General features: G+C 36.5%; 1 long non-coding RNA gene across 1 annotated transcript; it reads right to left on the reverse strand.

Moving 5' to 3' along the window:
• Nucleotides 1–551: 551 nt before the first annotated feature.
• On the reverse strand, nucleotides 552–13,204 carry LOC145692900 (uncharacterized). The gene is made up of 3 exons (XR_014132662.1): nucleotides 12,801–13,204; nucleotides 4,682–4,880; nucleotides 552–2,839 (listed from the first exon to the last, which is right to left on the reverse strand). It is a non-coding gene; the product is annotated as an uncharacterized LOC145692900 (long non-coding RNA).
• Nucleotides 13,205–21,021: the final 7,817 nt, after the last annotated feature.

Genomic DNA, 21,021 nt, shown 5'->3' on the forward strand with positions numbered 1-21,021 from the left:
AAGCGGAAAATATTTGCAGTAGCGATGCTTTCAATTCAGAAAACTTGGCGAGCAGCATTTCAGATTTCAATGAAGTCATAGAAGAATTTGAAACTCGAAAAGAACGAAGAAAGACCTTCCATTCTAAAATAACGCATAGTTTACTTAATTAAATAATTTTGTTTAACTGTGTGCATGAATATATGCATTTTTTTGCTTTTTTTCTTCTTTTTGGCAGCTCATCCGTGGCTAAGCGGTTAGCGTACGCGCGTTTGGCGTGGGAGACCCCGGTTCGATTCCCGGCGCAGCTTATGTGGTTCGGATTCCACATTAATTAGTAGGTCCGTCTCATATAGCCTCGCTGCTGAACGGGACGTTAAACTCAAAATCAATTCAACTCTTCTTTTTGGGTTAACGATATCATTCATGGCTCACAGCACATGCTATATATTCGATTTATCTCTTGTTCAATAACATGAACGTAGAAGTTTTTGTATATAAATAGTGTATAAACGTACATTGATAGTGGTTGTTTGAAAAAAAAAAAAAAAAGGGAATAACTTATATATTAATTCAATATTAGAGAATACACTTTAATCAATAAATATACAAATGGAGCTTATAAGGACTTTCCTCTTCATATTTCCTGAATATTTTTTGGATAAGACTCAAGAATGCTGGGGGGAGGGAACACTTGCGCGTAACTACATACCTTTGACATTGCAACCGGTACTTCTACAGACCACGAACCGCTACTGCTAATTACCCAATAACAACACATTATACTTGAAGATAATGCACAAGGGAAAACAAACACTTCCAAATGCATAAACAAACATGGCGGCATCCAGATGGCTCCAAGAACAAAGGATTAAGCCTTTTCTAAATTGTCATGTCGAAAAAAAAAAAAACAGTAAAAATCATGGTAATGGCACAACTGTATTAGAATGTGTGAGGGCAAGCATGTAAAAATAACTATAAGAAGATTAGGATGAAACATTAAAAAATACTATACGGCAAATAAAGGGCATTATATATTTATTGCTTGATTTTGACTTTAGAATGACAATGTACTACAAACTATAACAATACTCAGTGATCATATTACAGAATGCATAAGGGGATTAACAAAAACTGTTTTAGAGAAAAAAGTTGAGAAAAGCAAATTGTTGTGTATATATAACAATACTTAGTACCAGATGCCAATATCTGATGCCTCTTCACAACTTTTTGAGTTTGAAAATTGTGCGAAAATGGAAGAAAATATCAAAATTTCGAACTGTGCAACCTTCAACCTGATTTCGCATCAAGCCCAAATAGAACACACCCGGAAGCTTTTTCGCCGGGAACACACCCGGAAACTATCGGAACATGCATCCAGAAACAAACGTGTGTCAATATCTGGCGTATAGACACACTTGATCGAGAAGCGACCCAGTCATCACTCTCACAAACTGGTTGCATAGCACCTGCACGATAAAGGATTAATTTTCAAAATTCTTATATGCAATCCGTCACTTCAGCTAAATACTATCTTATGTTGAGAAACAAAAACATCCGGTTGTGTTTTATATATGCTCGCCTTGCTTGGTGCAAATTCGGACGCGAATTGAGGTTGGAAGTTGGAGAGTTATTTGGTGAGGAATATTTTGCTACACGTTAAAATTCTCCACTTCTCATTTTTTATCTGGAACTGAGGTCACAAACTATAAAACACTCCATCGTGGTTTTTAACTATTATATGCCGGTCTTCATGCTTTAGTCGATGCTGTCAAAAATCCAGGTCCGTGGGGTGAGTACAATGTACCTAAAAATCCATTCGTACCATGCAGTTTTCCATATACTCAATTATAAAAATACTTCACACTATACACCCTTTTGCCATACTAACTACTTTATTTCGAAAAATAGTTAAATATTTTTGGGGGTAACTTTTCTTAGCAGTTACAAGCTGCCTGAGTCATACCAACTGGTAGGTTTATAAATCCCTTCTCTGCCGATACCATTGACCAGCTCACAAAATACCATACGACCATTTTGTCCAATTTTAATATAAGAAACTACAAGTTTGCACAAAAAAAAAAAAAAAAAAAGTGAATGAGGTATTTGAATGATGCCTATCTTTCAGTTCATAATATAGCAGACTACCTACAGCACAGATGCTGCAAATCATCTCGTGTATGAACAAACGTTATATTACTGGAAACTGTACAATGCGTCTTTGTTGATAACTACCCCGATGGTAAATATTAACTCTTGTTTCATATGCATACAAGCTAAACGACTGTCTTTTCATTATGAGTAACTTTCCTTGATTATCACCTAACAAAAACTAAATGTACAAAGCAGATTTATCAACCGTGTGCGGTTTCAACCATATATAAACAAGTCTCTTAAATTGTCCGGATTACTTCTTATAAATAGTTATAAATATTTCGCAATCACTGTTCTTCCGTTACGCATACAAGCTAAACGACTCTCACTTTATGTGTAACTCTCCTTCAAAATTAGCACCCAACGAAAACTAAATGCACAAAACAGACTTATCACCATGCAGTTTCAAAAATATATGAACAAAGTTGTTCGGATTACTTCTTACAAATAGTTACAAATATTTCGTAATCACTATTCTTCCGTTGGAAGCTGAGACTGCGTGCTGCTTAGAGTGCCACCTCCAGATGAGGATGCTCTCTCATCCAGAGTAACTCTAATAGTGCTTCTGCTTTCCTCAAATGAAACTCGAGTAGCACTTCCGCTCTCATCCATTGAAACTCGAGTAGTGCTTTCGCTCTCATCCACTGAAACTCGAGTAGTGTTTTCGCTCTCATCCAAGGAAACTGGAGTACTGCTTCTGCCTTCTCTGAAATGAAAATTCAAAGTATTGTGCATTTGTGCTATAACATTCGATTATCAACATGATATAATTAAGGCGAGAGTTAATTTCTCCCGTATTGACAAGGAAATATCTGAGGACCACGGATGCTACAGTGCCAAGTGACATTAAAGAAAAAAAAACTATCCTCTGTTGCAGCAATGATATGGAAACACAACGTGAAGTGCATAATTCCTTCAACAGGTGGCAGAATAAATCACCTACCTTGTATTGCTTCCGATACTTGGTGCTTATTTTTTATTTTATTTTTTTTTTATTAAAAAGGGTAACGTTTTGAAAATTTCGCTATTGTTTAATAAACTACTCTTCATGATACATCATCAGAGCAAATTTCGTTTCTCTAGCTCCAGCGCTCCAGCTTGTGCAGCTTTTTCATATTACGTTTTTCCGCTAGTTTGGAAATGAAATCTTTGAGTTTTACGTCCCACGATTATGCCAGTTAGGCTAAAGGAGACTGATGATGAATAATGAATGAAGAAAGTGGGAGGAAACGGAAGAGCCCCGAGGAAACCCACGCACACGGTGTTGGTCCACTACAAAGTTTACTTGACGGGGGCTGGGATCGAACCCAGGACCCATAGCACCATAGGTGAACGCTCTACCACTGAGCGACCGCGGCCCCCAAGAACTAACTCGGAATTAATTAGTTCTTCTGTACTCTGCAGTATTTTGAAATTGTCCATATGTAATTTTCTATAATGGTTTCACTTGTGCACACGTTTATCTTCTGGTCCTCAAAAGACAATTAGACAAATGTATTAAAAGTATGTAAAGATCAGTACAACGTATTTTTATCAGGAGTCCTTCGTGAGTGAGTCGGCAAACGTACCGCATTTGTGGCCAATTAGTCCCGGTTTCGAGTTCAAATGGAGGACAATTTGTTTCGGATGTAAGTCGAGAAACGGTTTGGACTTCGCTCTAAGCTTATGTGACCCCTTCCAGCATAACCCGGTAGTTGCAAAATAACACCAAGGTGAAACAAACTTATCTCTGCCCATATGTAATATAAATACACAGAGCAAATTATTTATATTTAAAAAAAAAAAAGTTTAAACCCCAAAGAAAAAACTTTTTTCAATAAAACTTTGCCAACCCTCTTACAGACATACAGACAAGCATGTACTAAAATACAGAAAATCAATTAAGATACGTCCTTCAGCGTTGGATATTATAATTAGCCACTGTATTAAAACCCTGCCTCTCCTCCCCATATACTTTTAAGACAATGCGAATTAAGTCACAACCCAGTCTGCGTCTTAATACCAGTAATAATTAGTACATTCATTACCACTAAAAATCAAAGAATTTTGCACCAATCCTGAACGAGTTCTTTTAACTCCTAGCTACTTAAACGGCTTAGTATTCATTGTAATATGTTGTTTTGTTCGTGACAGATCACATTTATGTACGTAGCATACGGACACAATGAGCCTACAAGCAACTTACGTAATTTCCTTATATCTCTAAAACGTTCCCTTTCTTGGAACACTTAACTCACTTGCACCCTCCCCTAAATCTCCAACGTATACTTTAGGTTATAAATGTACAGTAATGCTTCTTTTTACAGTGTTTGATGAAGCCAATATGTTCAGTTAGTTGGCGAAACTGTCACATTATTTTAAAATAAACGTTGTTTTATTCAGTTATTTATTTCCTAGTTCAAGATATTTAAGATAGCAAAACTATTATGAACCAGTTAGCTATAATTTCACCAGGAGTCAAGAGAAATATTTGATCTTTCTAGTGATGATAATGTATAAAATTATCAAGGTTCAAATAAATAAATAAAAATAAAGAAACTGAATATACCTTCTGCAAATACTTTGGAAAAGCAGGAAATACAGATGGAACTGCATTTTCGCGAATTCTCACACAAGAGAGGGACGTTCTATCAATGTCATCTTCTCGGAAATGTACAGAACAAAGTGCACTACCAGCACTAGGAGTCCAGTTTTTCCGTCGAATAGACCTAATCCAGGCTTCACGCAATTCTTTCTTCTTAGGTATCCTTCAATTAAAAAATGTACAAAATTACCATTAAAAATTCAGATTATACAATACGAATATAGAATTGGTTATTGAGCTTATGGAACACACTTTAATAATAATAATAATAATAATAATAATAATAATGTTCCTATTTCAGGTATTTTTAGCCTATATTTCCATACTCCCAAGGGTACTCTTCATCGGGCATAGGGCTTAACATTTTTTCTCTTATGCAGCTCTTCACGTAGAATTTCTTTTCTTTTCTTCTTTGGTAACAACAATGGTGTGAAAATTTCTTTTTTAACTAAACTGATTCTGTATTTTTAAAAATCTATTCCTGTAATTTTCTACGTTGCATGTAAGTTTGGAAGACGTGAAAAAGGAACATTATTCAGGTTAGTTGTAATTGTTATTACAAATACAGAACTTTAGCCATAAAAGGCTGACAACGCAGATTATTACCCGGTCTTGCTATTTGTCCCCCCCTCCCCCCCAAAGTAATCTACTGCTACACTATGCGCGGACTTGGATTTGAATAAGTTATTCTATATTCTAATTTTGGAAAGTATAACCATAGCTTTACTTGGGAAACTCTCTTACATATCAAGTTTAACCTATCTATCGATCTTTTCCGCTTCCTCTTTATCATATAATGACAGTGTGCTTTACTGATATCTTCTTTCACTGGAAGCTTTCTCATACACATGGACAATGAAACTACATTTAATTCCGACATTCAATCATATCTCAGGTTTGAAACTTATTACACTAATTTTATGCGAAACACAACTTCTCAGAACTTTTTAAATTCATGCAATAACAATAATAAAAATTGGAATTAGCGTAGAGCACTGATAAGTTTCTCATTTATAAAGAAGAGTATGTAAAGCATTATATTTCAGAAATTGAACATAACCCGATTCTTCTCAATTCTCAACTTTGCTGTAGGTTTCTGTTTTAATTTAACTTCACATCACACAACATACAAGTAGTCTTATCCTTGCGTACACACACAAAATAGGACTATTTTAAGTGTTCGCCGACAGATGGTGTTGTTGCATCTCTACAGATAATGCTGGGCGCAATTATGCAAAAAATATCTACCTGTTTGGGCTAGGTAGTTACTAGAAGCTAGCATTGGACCTATTCACGTCTGGGAAGCGCAAAGAAGGTCGGTCCGCTCGATATCAAAGGAATGCATGTATTAAAAAAAAAAAAAAAAAAAAAAAAAAAAAAAATGATGATCAACACCGTATGATGATAATTTATGTTTTAAAAAAAGTTAAATTCTGGACTATATGAATTCGGTATTGTGGCAATATTAGGTACATAGAGCATAATATGGCAGTTTCAAACCCACTATCTTACTAATTCATTAATCTTGTCTAAAGCCAACCCTTAACTTAGAACATGTATGCTCCAGTAATGGAGGGGAAACGTAAATGGAGAGCAGGAACTGAAAAGCGAGTATTATCTGAACCAAATATGGTGAAATGGGGCAAAAGTTTAGATGCCATTCCATGTAATGCGGGCATGCAGTTGAAAAATGTACGGAAGAAATATATATTACTTGATTACACAATAAGATCATACAAGTAATAAAAATATATCGGGGTCTTACCTCTTGCATGTATAGTAAGGCAAAATTCGAAATGAAAAGTGTGGCGTTTACCAGGTAATACTCCATAAGAAAGACATGAAATAAAGTGTTATATAAAGACAGTGTACAAAGCACTGATGCTAATAAACACTCGCCCCGAGCGAGTTTTTAAAATCGCTATTATTTATTTTAAACGTAAATAAATTATTTTTGTAAATCTTTAGTAATGGGGGGTGGGGAAACTAACGAAGACAAAAAACAACGTGCCTTGTGTGACTCCAAACCACCTTTACTCGCTAATGCTCGCGCGGCAACTGTCTGAATTAAATGTATTTAACCTCACCTATCCGAATGTGAATAGCATATCGGGAAAATTCGGTTAAAATCCTGGCCTCCCTAAAGTTAAACAATAGCCACGATTTCTAATGGAATGTGAGCAAGTAGGTTGGATTTTTTTGTTGGGCTAGTAACATTTTGTTGCCTATTTGCATTCTTGGTACAAAGTGATCATTGAACACACAACTCTCACAAAGCTGTGCCAGTTGCATATGGCTATAGGGCACATGCTTTCATGAAGCATAAAACGTTTTTCTACTACCATTTATGTGTATACACACGGTCAGTAACGCGCCTGCTCCCTACACAAAGCCTTACTACGGCTAGTATTCCCCTGCCTGCCTCAGATAGCAATCTTGGTTTTTAATGACCACATAACACAAGTTGGTTTGTGCTTTTAAGTCGATTCTGTTATATATAGTGCTGTTTTATGATATACCTGCACACGCTGTAGTTATACTCAGCTCTCCTGAAGTCAGTCTGAATATTTCATTACAAATCCTTATTTAAACACTCTTTAAGATAGAAACAGTGCACTTCCTACTAAAAGGAGTTTATATTTCACGAATATAATCATCCCGTTGTGTAGCAACCTAGTACAGGTAGTATATTTGTATGTGTTCTAGATTTTTGTCCCACGGACATGTATTTGATAGGAAACTCCGCTCCCAACGCCCCATCTAAAAGTATACTTACATTAGTAGAGTGTTGTTAAGCGCTAGTGGGAAGCATGAGAAAGTAATTAATTTTGTGCAGTAATATAATACAGATGAATTTACACTAGCATAAAGCACAGAAAGCATGAAAACAAGAATTATTTATGATTAAATGTTAACAGTGAACGATGAAAATGAAAGAGGAGTAGCTAATAGGCAACATATGTTAAAATAATAACAAATAAATAGCAATACAACGTTAAAAACTGGTTTAAGGTTAAAAACGTTAAAAAAACTGAAGGTCTAATTCGGGGACGCTACCTGCGGAAGATCAGCTTCCTTACTACTTTTGGCATTATTCGAGCAGACGGTTCTACCAAATTTTGACACATTTCTTACATTTTCAGGTTAGGTTAGAGCTTTGCAACGGCGCAGACGTGTTATATGTTTTCAGGCGAGTATCGATATTTTTTGATTCATTTCCCTCTAGTTAAAGTCTTTTATGAACACTATCATAAAGGGCTCTGCTGTGATAATGAAATGAAATCTTTGAGTTTTACGTCCCACGGTTATGCCGGTTAGGCTAAAGGAGACAGTGATGATGAATAATGAATGAAATAGTGGAATGAAGAAAGTGGGAGGAAACGGGAGAACCCCGAGAAAACCCACGCACACGGTGTTTGACCACCACAAAGTTCACATGGCGGGGGCTGGGATCGAACCCAGGACCCATAGCACCAGAGGTGAACGCTCCACCACTGAGCCACCGCGGCCCCCTCTGCTGTGATAAGTAAAATATACTGGTACTATAACGATAATTTGGGGATACCTTAGCTCAGTCGGTAAGACGGCTGACTTTGACTTAAACGTAAGAGAAACGGGTTCAAACCCGGGTCCAAACTAAAAATCTTGCCGATGCTGGAGCCCCGGACCACCCAAATAGTCGGCTCGCATGGAGCTGTGTGTGTCTTTTCGCAGAGTATGCACTAAATGAGAAGGCAAGGTTCTAGATTACTGGTCCCCCTTTCCATTGAGCAGTAATAAAGACAGAAAACAACGTGCCCTGCGGGGCTCTAACCAGGGTTTGCACAAGTGGGCCCAGCCCGAAAAAACCCAGTGGGTTTTTTCGGGTTGGACCCACCTGAAAAAACCCACTTTAAAACCCACATGGGTTTTTGACCTATTTGTTAATATATGATTGGTACAACTAAGGTGATCACATTGTAAGTGATTTTCATCAGATTTTACTTTCCTTGGGCGAATTAGAGGCTCTCACGTTAAGGTAGACAACAACATTCAACATGCGATCTTCATAAAGTTCTGAATGCACTGAATGAATTTTTTAAAAAATACCTTAGCTTGAGATAGTTATAGAACAAATTAATGTATGGATTATGCTGAAAGCCTATTTGAAGTACAATAAGCAATTTTGTACTTTAGAAAATATTTTCCGTGAATAGTGTGCTCGTCGACACCAAGGGACGTTATCACTCATACATTTGACGGGTTTAAGGCCATAGGTGCCGGTACTAATAGTACATATGTAAATACATTAGTAAAGCTATTAGCATTATTTCTTACCTTGGATGTAAAACACAAGTTTCTTCAACTAAAATTTGGTTTTCCAACAATAACAGTTTAGTTCAGTCATTTGTTGCTACTCTTCAAATAATAATTCTGTAGAATCAACACCAGCAATAGCGTAAAAATTCTTGTCAAATTTAAGAAGCTTAATGCTCGGGGTTCTGAAGACTATGTAACGCTTACTATTTCAAGAGCTGAGTTCAAATTTCCGTACTAGTGGAAGTTTTGATGTACACGCCGTGAAAGAAGTGCTCGGGAAATTAAACGCAGAAGGATCGGAAATGAATACTTCAACAATAAAACTATTTATTTTACGCTTAAGCCTGCCATACGTCCCGTTTTTGGGCCCGAGCGTCCCGCGTCCCCGTAAATTTAGTCGGGACAGGGTAATTTCCCGTTTTTTTTAACTCCGTTCCATTTCTGCTATCAATATCAGCTTATTCGAAAAGTGAAAAACAAACAAACAAACAAACAAAAAAAAAACTGACATTGGCTGGAAATCCTGTAATTAGTGAATGAACAGTACGCTGTTTCGAGGAAGTTATTACACCACTCTGTTCGACTTAATAGCGAGCGAAATTTAAAATGCTACTTCCTACATTGCACTTTATGGGAACTCGGATACTCTCTGGTACATAAAAAAAAAAAAAAAAAAAAAAAAAAAAAAAAAAAAAAATGTTTCTACATTTACAAACACAGGGAAGATAACTGACCTTTTCTCCAACAACACATTCGATAAGTTAACAAGAATTATTATCTTTTTCAGAAGCTAGGTCATAGAATTGTGAAATCAGGAGAAAAAGGAGAAAAATCAGCTTTTCATCAGATTAAACTGACGAACGTAATTTTGGCAAATACAGCCATGTAAATAAATATTGCTAAACGCGTGAAGAATATTGTAGGTAGATTGTACCACTGATTTAAATAATTTGCATATTGTTTTCCTGTAAAGCATTTTTATAGCACATCTTAAGTTTTTAGGCATCTTCAGTCCGTACAATTAATTGCGGGGTACGAACAGAGAAAAGCAGCTGCTGCTTAGTGAACTTTCATCTATTATATTCCGGAACAGGACGTTTGGGCGCCACCATTTGGGCGCGGACGTTTCGGCGCTGTACGTTTGGGCGCGAGGTACATAGTAAAAATCACAATTTACGACATATAAAGTAAGCTAGGCACCGAAAACTAAGCGCGAATCAGGATATATACATTTCCTACACTTTTATCTTTATCTCATTTCATTTATCTGTATATTTTCTATCTCTATCTTATTTATTCATTTAAATTAAATAGTTTAATGCGTTTGTGGCATTTGTTGCCTAACCTCGTCATGGATTGAGTTTTCGCTTGTTCACGATGCTTGTACTTCTGATCTAATTTTTGTATTATATAAGAAAGCTACGAAATAAAGGAATCAGACGAACTGTTAATTTTCTTAATGTTAATTAAAACGTACTGATTTAATTTTTGTATTTTTTAAAGAAGTTAATAATGAAGACAGTGGGAGGAAATATAAGAATCCCGAGAAAACCCACACACAAGGTGTTTGTCCACCACAAAGCTCACTTGGCGCGAGATGGGATCGAACAAGGGACACCATGCACCAGAGGCGAACCCTCTACAACTGAGCCACCGCAGCCTATTATACTTTTGTTCATAACCAGACTACAGTTAGTTGCATTGTGTTGGAAAGTTAATGGGGAAGGGGGGGGGGGAGTCTGAGGTGTCCCGTATTCTCATGAAAAAAATATGGGATGTTTACTTACGCTGGAAGATGTTAATTTCATACAAGACATTTTGAAACATTTATTTATTTCATATAACATGAAGTGCAATTTTTGTTCTAATTAATAGACCCCTTTTGGTATTCACATTTGCCGAACTTCAGTCAGGCTTGTAGATGAATTGATCTACATGTGTTCGTTTGTCTGCCGAGCTCCTTCATGGTTAAGCGGTTAGTGTATGTGTCTTCGGTGTGGGAGATCCGGGTTTGCTTCCATGTTAATCAGGAGGTCCCGTCTCATATAGCCTCGCTGCTGAAAGGGACATTAAACACAAAATCAACTCAACTTGTTTGTCTGCCTCTACCACACACACTACAGGTTACAACTTTCGGTCTTTTAAGTTAAAATTTTCAGAGTACAAGCACAAGACACTAAATTTCCCGTATAGATTTTGGCGGCATACCAACGTAAAATGTCAAAATGGCGGCCATTTTTCAAAACAGCGAGTATCCGCGCTACGAAGCGCAATTTTCAGTCCTTTAAGTTGAAATTTCGACGGTGGAAGCACGAGATACGCTAAATTTGCTGTATAGATTTTCTCACAAATCGAATGTAAAATTTCAAAATGGCGGCAATTTTTTCGAAACAGCAGTGAGTTGAAAATTGTTGCAAGTTGTGACAATGACAATCTTCAAATATAAATCACATTTCAACACTTTTACCCCAAAGACATTGAAATATTTCGAAAAAACCCGAAAAAATCCATTTGGGCCCAGGTGGGTTGGGCTTTTTCACAAAAGCCCGGGTTTTTTCAAACCCTGGCTCTAATCCGCCTTCACTCGCTGACGCTCGCTCGGCAATACTGTGAAAATTAAATGTATAAAGTTTAGTACAGAACAAAATCAACCCAGCTACTAACCTACATGGGGGACCAGTAATCTAGAACCTTAATTACTTGGAGATCTACTTCAGGAGGACTCTGCACATAGTGTCGACACATAGCAAAGAACTACAGTGCATAAAATACGAACCACGCGGTGCTAGGTGGCTACTAAAAAGCACGAATGCTACTCAACGAGCCAGGGCAGAAGCGCAACAGTGGAACCCGATTGTCAGCGAGAAGGGACGTGCACAGGTAGCTGGCGCGTCAGCGACGGGGGTATACGCATAAACAAGGATAGTTGAAGAACACATTTACATTTACAATAATCTCACTATCACTCAAAATTCATTTCAATATGCTGTGCACTGACAGTAATAACTTGTATTCACATTCTCATTCCTTCACGAAACATGTTCCACATCATATTCTTGTAGAACCGTCTGCTCGAGTGAATCCTACTTCTCTCTAAATCGCAGGTTCTTGGCAAGGTTCTAGAACACTAGACCCCCTTCCCATTTAGCCGTAATAAAGACAGAAAACGACGTGCCCTGTGGGGCTCTAACTCGCCTTCACTCGCTCGGCAATATTATGTAAATGAAATAATGAATTTTTGTACAGAAAGGAACGAACCTAGCTAGTAACCTATATACGGGGAACTGTTCTAGAAACTTCTCCATGTTCTTGTCACTTATTGTTAACTTCAGTACTTATTAATTCTCTCTGTATTATTTCATTTATAACACTAACTTTATTACTTGTTTCCGAGTTACTGTGATGAATTGTCGAAAGTTAAGTCGGAACACATACTTCTACTAAGAACATGTAAATATACATATCCATTCAGATACATAGCTTGTCACAAAATTTAAATCAAAAGCACATACAATAATTTCAGTATGACGATTACAATTTTTCTAATGGAACGAAGTGTAACTTACGTTCTCTTACCACCTAGGACGTGAACTAGCATTCAGTAGCGTACTTCTGAATCTATGAAGAACTCAACTTAATTGAAGCTATAATAACATGTGTAGTATGTCTATTTAAATAATTACTACTAAAATCTTCAAAATATAATAAAAAAGAGCAGATAATACTGACATCAAAATATCAATACTGCTAGAAGCGAGTATCTTTTAATTAGGGATTTTCTTACCTGAGAAAGATTATTCCGGGTAATTTCTCCTCACTCCTATTTGTACAGCCGTATGCTACTGAAGTAATACTTTAAAAATAAACGACAGACACAGTACATGTCTTCCTATGAAGATAGCAATGTTTTATGTCAACAAATATGGCGGTAACGAGAGTAGCCAATTAGACGTGCCGATGCTCGGATGTTTTTTGGCTTCATTCTTTTAATAGGATGAAGATATATAAAGGCAGATCCTCTATTTTACAAGATCCTTGGCGACGGCAAACTTTCAATGTTATATTTTCAAAAAAGATGCAAGTTAATTGCAGTGGTGAATTTATATTTGCAAATCAGTGAAAATTTGCAGATCATATTGAAAGCTTTTAATAAATATTAAGAAATTTTGCCTTCGCAAACTTTCAGATTGTTTGATCCACTAAACGAAGCAAAAATTTGCCGCAAGTATTCGTGCTATCTGGGAATATTGCACCGCTTTTGAGAACGCATCTACCTTTACAACTACAGTAATTGAACAAGAACTACAGACAAATAAAGAACGCGTAATACTACAACAACAACAACAACTACTACTACTACTACTACTACTACTACTACTACTACTACTACTACCACTAATAATAATAATAATAATAATAATAATAATAATAATAATAATAATAATAATACACATAACTGTTTTAGCACGTTCATTTCGATCAGTACATCACAGAAATGCGACTTCAGTACGTTTTCTTTTTTTCAATCAATGTTCTAAACTGACGGATGTGAAACAAAGTATTCCTTCCATTCACGATATTTGTACGTACTGTAACATGAGCAGTGGCGAAGGGTGGTAAGAGGCCCTGAGGCCCGGCCTACCCATTTACTTTCAGAAATTTTAATTTATAATTAATTAATTTTCTTTGCAAAGAATACATGACATTTTCTAAGTTGAAAAAAATGTTCGATAAAGAAATCGTGGTTGGCACCACTGCTGAGAGGCTCACCGAGCAGTGTCTCAGGCGGCAGTAGAACTACCGCCAAAGTACTCAGAAAATCCCGCGAGAGAACGTGTTGGTTATTACCTGCGAAAGAGACCGGCCTCAGCGCTTATCGACTTTCGTTTCTACCTACTAGTTCCTCTCGAGACCTTCGATTTCGATTCGATATATCAAACAAATAAAGAGCAAGATAACGTGGGCTCCATTCCGTTCTAACTTAGCATAATTTTGCGGTCTCTAACGCAACGCAAAAACTGGAACAAGCAACTCTAAAGGCGCTACCCCTATTATCGCAAACTAATGCCCCTTTATTCCGTTGCGTTGGCTTGAGTGATATTTTTTTCTTACATTTGCAAAAGTGAATGAGAGGAAATGTCAGTAAATGGAGAATATGAATATACCGGTACGTAATATAATTCCTATTAAAGAATCTTCTATGTCAGTGGTCTTTTGAAACTTAGTGGTCTTTTTGAAACTTCTGAAACTTTTGAAGTGGTCTTATGTGTTATAAGGAACGAATTCCAACGCCTGTGTTGAAAATAGAACAGAGGGCAAGAGAGTTCTGCATTCATTGGTACAAAAAAAATGTAGTTGTTGAAATAAAGAGCAGCGTATAAAAAATATTTTAGTATGATTCTGTTTTTAAAGAGGAATTAAGTGACACACAAAATATCTTGATAGAATGCCTGTCCTGTGTTTTGAACAATATAATTAAAGACAAAATTTTAAAAGCAGAGTTTGTTTCAGTACATGTAGACTAAACAACATATGTTTCTTGTGAAGCGCAGATAACATGATAGTCCATCTTCCCTACCCGATCACGCCAATTAAAACAATTAAATTGCATTATGGCGAACTAAGATCATGTATGAGTCACATATACGTCAATTTCATTATGAAAATTGAGATCCGGATCAAATAAATGGTGTCGATGGACTACAATTGCATTAAATGTATGTAAATTTGTCTTCTTGCATTTCTGTAGTAAAATATTTATGTCTAACCTGTTTCATTTTACTATTATTATTATTATTATTAGTAGTAGTAGTAGTAGTAGTAGTAGAAGTAGTAGAACATTGGGCCTACCCTCTTGAAACTATCACCCTTCGCCACTGAACATGAGCCGATATTTTTGGTTCCAAATCGTATAACGGGACTGCATACAGAGCAAAGTACAGAGGGGAGTCTTTGTTTACATGGAAAGAGAATGGTTGTCAGAACGGACACGGTCAGAAAAGGTGTTCAAAGTTTCGACCCGCCACTTCAATGCAAAGGTTACAGCGGCGTCGAAGGGAAAGACGCTGCGAACACGTTGAAACACTCCTGGCGTTTCCTGAATGCTGTACGCTGCAGAAACAATTCGAGCAACCAAATCCTCCTCTGATTGCACAGGCGTCGCGTAGATTAGTTGTTTCATATGGTTCCAGAAAAAGAAATCAAAGTGGTTATGGTCGGATGAGCGAGGTGGCCAAGATACCGATCCTTCTCTGCCATCCATTTGTTCGGAAAGGATGCCTTGAGACAATTTCACACCTCCACAGCAAATGTGCTGGAGCTCCGTTCTGCATAAACCACATTTTTCAATGAACAGCGAGTGGCACAGTCTATAGTAGTTCAGGCAGAATCTCCTTCAAAGGTATCCAATACTCCCACCCGGTTAAGCAGGTACGGTCTGATGAGAATTATCAATGATTCATGCCTACACATTCACAGAACACCGTTCCTGATGGACACGAGTTGACATTCCATATTGGTTTGCCTAATGTTGACTGTGGATGTTCATCACTCCATCATGGGAAAACAGCTTTATCTTTGAAGAGAATACGAGACATGAAGCGAGATGTATTAGCATGGTTCGCGTAACCACTGGACAAACTCCCGCCTACATAGATGGCGTGTAATGCATGCATCCTTTGGACATGGAAAGAGTACATCTGAATTTCGTGAAGCATGCTTCAAACCTGCCGATGATGGGTGTTAATTTCAGGAGCTACTACCCGTGTGCTGGTGGAAGGTTTTCTCTGATCTCAAGCAAGAATTTCCTCCTCAAAAGTCACAGTCCATACGGTTCTGTTTCGTCCATGATTTTTCCTGTGTGCTTCCAGCAATCATGTTTCTTGTAATCTTCGATCTACACCGTAAAACGTTGCGTGGAGTGGAATTCTAAGATTAGGAAACTGTTGTCTGTACAGCCGTTGTGCCACACGGCCATTACCATCCGCTTTCGCGTATGTCAGACCAATGTCTGTCAATTCCTCACGTGTGTACTCCTCTATTACCTGTAATCACACTCGTTGGCCGTATGGGGATGAAATAAAACAAAATTAAAGTAGGAAATGGCAGGTGCTTCTTCGCCATTGTGTTCACTGTCCAGAATTGAAGATAGCGAGATTGCAACTTAGTGCAACTCTTCTGCCCGAGAATTATATTTATGCGTACGATTAGCAAATGTACAAAACCGACATTTTGACGGAGAAGATACCACACCCAGAGCCATAGCAGACGGGGGTGGGGGCGGGAACTGGTAGCAAGAGGGTGCCGAACAAGCAATAAGAAAAAAAAAAGTGTTGAAAATGAGTAAACGATGTGGTGCCCCGTAAAAGTATTGGCGCTCTATATATCAATATTGTTGTCGGTTTTCAAAGAAATACATTTGTTAAAAAAATTCTTTCACGCTACTCTCGCAATCCAAACGTTTCAGTAAAACTCACAAGAAGTTTTTCTTATTACTTACAGAAAGTTATTATATAATGATTTGTTAAGGGTGTGATATACAAGGTGCCGAGCAATGACTTACATTGTACGTAGGAGCGTTCTGATGATGATGAGTCTGGTTAGTTAATTACGCTTTTCTTATAATATTAATCAGGACGGTGAGAATAAATGTTTGAAAAATGAGAGAAATGAAGACACATACAAGCTGCTATTTGAGCAGGAATATTAAAAGTGAAGGTAAACAAGGAAAAAAAAAAACATTTTGGAATTTGAAACAGTTGTAGAATAGAGGCTTAACAGGTCAGAACTTAACCCAACGAATCTTTTTCAAAGCTTGATCACTACCAGTGATTATTTTTATACAGTGGACATATGAAATGCTTCTAATTTGAAGGAATTTATTGGGATCATTTCTCCATCAAATACTTGTATTGCCAGGATTTTTTTTTTGTGTGTGTGTGCATATTTGGTATCTAGTTGTGTGATATTTTTATCTATATATATACATACAAAAGATATACAAACATTTTATATATATATGGAATTAGTACTTTCAAGCTCAATGAGTACTTTCAAACTCATTGTTATTTTATTCTTTTATTATACACAAATCTGCTAACTGGCGTATGTTACGAGTGAGTCAAAGATTAAATTCAGCTCCATTTGACACAACTGAATTCGCTTTGACGGAATTTGCTTAAGTTTTAGTTAGCCAATAGTAAACGAAACCACGTTTGAAATCCTTTGGACAGTTTAGTTTGGCAAAGTTCTACCGACAGTTCTGAACGGTATGATTCGGTTCGGTTTGAGAACGGTTCGGTTTGGTTTGGGATCAGTTCGGTTCGGTTTGGTTTGGAAACGGTTCGTTTCTGTCCCGGTTAACCATTCCAAAGATAAGCTTCATGTTGATAAGGGTCAAAACGTAACGTTTTCTTATTTTTGTTTCGACAATGCGTAAATGGCTGACTACCGGTGAGGGTTTGACTAGTGGCACATTCACCCTGTATATATATATATATATATATATATATATATATATATATATATATATATATATATATATATCAATGCGTGGTGTTTATTTTTCCTCAAAGCTTTTTGAAAAGAGGGTTAAAATCTGGAAACACACAGTTGCGTGCTATTATGATTAGTGATGGGTAAATTTCCGGGAAGATATTTTTCGGGAATATTCCCTGGGAAGATTCCCAAAATGGGAATTTTTCCGGGAATTTATGGAGTATCACAAAGAAAATTGCATTCTATTACTAATTATGATTTCGAAGTTAACTTCGTTTTTTTATCACCGTATATTATTACAGTTGTCACAACAGGATTCTTTAAAATGTATATTCTAATCAGAGTTATGTTACTTTATTAATATTTTATTATATTTAGATAATACGCATAAATGTATATTTAGTTACAATATGTTCTATGAAAGTAAATATGTGGAAAAAATGGTGTAGTAAGTCCACATATTTTTACACCGCTAACCTGTTTAAATTTATAAGTAAATGGATTTTCTAAACTTGACTCTACAACTGATATTATAAACATATTAAATTTTTAAATGTTATAAACAAATTAGATTGGGCAACTGCCATAAGATACATGTCTCACCAATTTATCATTTGCGCATACACATCTATGGTCACAAAATTTGCAAGATACTGATTTATCTTTATAATTTAGCACGTAACATTGCCACACACGACCTTTCTTCCTACTTATTTCTCGAAATTTCATGCATTAATTCACATGTAATAGAAGTTCGAATACCTCTTCACAAATCCGAGTCAGAGACAGAAGACAGACCGACGTCTATCATTAACGGTGCTTCGGGGTGTATTAATAGTACTTCATCTCTATTTCTACATAATTTGTACATTACTTTACAAACTGGCAAGGGCGTCGATCCCGTGGGGCCCAGGGGGCCCGAGACCCGCAAAGCTCATGTGTGCTCCGTTACTATATTTGTAAATTTATAACATTTGCCATAATTTGAATGCAATTTGTTTTAAAATCCTCGTATATGCTCTCTGCATCTGAATGCCCCCCCAAATTTTCAGAGAAATCGACGCCCTTGCAAACTCGTCTCCTTTTATCATTTGTAAATTAGTATTTTGCTCCTTTTGGCCTATGTTTAGCAGAAGGGGTCCAGTTCTTTTCTCTAAAAAATGTTACAATTTTGGTAATTTCTGTTCACATTCGGTTAGTTTAGGTTAGGGCTGGTTAGTTTAAGTTAGGTTAGGCTGGTTTAGGTTACGTTAGGTTAGTTTAGTTTATGTTATATTAGTGTAGGAGTCCCGCATAATCAGTAAGTACGCCAGAAATTTTTAGTTGGGGGTGTGTTCAAAATAAAAGGGGGGGTGTGCTCTCAGAATAGTGATATAATTTTTAAACAAACTCAAACAAGAAAACAGTATATTTTGTTACGCAACTATTGCACTACTACTACTAGAACTACTACTACGACTACTACTATATTATTGCTACTACTACTACTACTAATAATAATAATAATAATAATAATAACCACAATAATAATAATAATATCAGCTAGGTTCAATAAAGCAAGTTCGCACATTTGAGCATTTATTATTATTATTATGAAACTAAGTAATACAGTGAAACCTCTCAAAACGGACATCGGTGGAACACGATTATTTGTCGGTAAATGAGAGGTGTCCCTAAATGGAAGAGTTCTCTCTCAAAACACCACACCACACATATTTATGGAACGGAAGAATAAGAAAGTTTGTCCCCTTATGAAGATGTCCACTATTGAGAGATGCCCGTTAAGAGAAGTTTCACTGTATTAGGAATTAACCTCTACTATTTTACAACATACGAATTATTGTAATTATTTGCAAAATTCTGCTCTTATTTCAATTTATTCACCCCCAGCAAGTTTTAGTGAGTGATATTTTTGCAAAATATTACTTGGGGGACAAATCCCTCGTCCCATGCTGAAATCACATTCGTTTAGTAATTTATACTGTACATAGTTCCAATTTCATTATTTTAATATTCTAAACCTGTTGTTAACGTTAATTGTTGTAATATTACTTGATCTCTTAATCTCCGTTTCTGCCCCTTACTGGCTACGTTATTGGCTCTGAATATCTTTCACAAAAAAATTATTCATTGATTTAGTTGTTTTCTAGAAATGCAGTTTTTCAATTTACAAATATTTTGTATCTTTCTGTTTTGTCTTCTTTAATATACCCTAATTTTAATAATATCTGGGCTTATAGTGGTCTGGTCTCTTGTAAATAGTTGAAAAGTGACCAAAAGCACACGAAAAAATTACCAAAATCTCATTATGCCCCTTTTTTCCTTTGTCAATTTCGCCATCACCTCTCTCTGTTTGTTGTTTTGTTTCTTCTTTACTTCTTTTTGAGCTTCCTCCTTTCTTAGGTTTTCAAAATAAGCTTTGTAGTTACGGTAAGCAAACTTAGCAGATGTAAAAAGCTTCCGAGTTAAATGGAACCAGTTCTGACCTATTTCTGAATTTCTTCATCCCAGACATTATATTTAACTTCGCATTAAGAGTTCTCAAAAACGTGAAATATTCAAATTCACCACCTACTCTTAAGAAGAACATACAAGAAGCATAACACAAGACGAACATGATGAACCACACAGACACACACACACACAACGTTCAACGGAGCGTTAACTATTATGAGAGAAAACTAAAAGATTATTATGATAGAAGAAAAAATAGACACAGAAGGGTTCTCAACCCCACCTTGAGAGCTTAAGCATCCATCAACCGTCCACTGTGCTTTAGAAAAATAAAAGCTGAAGTGAGAATAAAGCTGACTGTTTCACATGTGGCAGCAAGTACTGAAGTTTTCAGAAGAGTAATGAGTAACAAGTTTCTGCCTTTTTCCATTTATTTTTATATTTTTCTTAGAAATATGCCAATGCAAAACATAAATCACACGAAAAAGTCACTTTACCTCTCAAAAAGTAACTTTTAGTGACAAATTTGGAAAAAGTAACTTTTAGTGACCAACTTGAAAAAAAAAAGTAAATTTTAGTTAAAAAAGTGACTCGCTATGAGCCCTGTTCCACTCAATGAATTTACATGAATAAAAAATATAGCCTACTTTACAAAAAATTAAGCTAGCGCCAAATGCGTTCCTGCATAACACTAGACTCAGTCTAAAATATATATAATTCTAATATCGATCGATCTCTTCATTTCTAAAAACGTTTTGACTACACCCTTCTCATGTCCGTCCGTTGATACACCACTTGCAGAGCAGGCTCGAAACCAGCCACAGAGCTTTGGGGGGGCGGCATGGATATGTTAGGAGGAGCCAAGTCATTAAAAATTCTCATACAAATATCTAAATTGTGCATTTTGTATTGAGGTCTGATGGGGACATTTAAAATTAAGGGAGAGCCAGGCCCTCCCTAGCCCCCCTCTGGTTGCGAGCCTGTTGCAGAGTAGCACTTACCAACTGAATCTGGTATAGGCTTATAACTATATTGTCATATTTTTCCTTATTGAG

The sequence above is a fragment of the Thermobia domestica genome, chromosome 8 (assembly GCF_964235325.1).
Source record: "Thermobia domestica chromosome 8, izTheDome1.hap1.1, whole genome shotgun sequence".
Lineage (NCBI taxonomy): Eukaryota > Metazoa > Arthropoda > Insecta > Zygentoma > Lepismatidae > Thermobia > Thermobia domestica.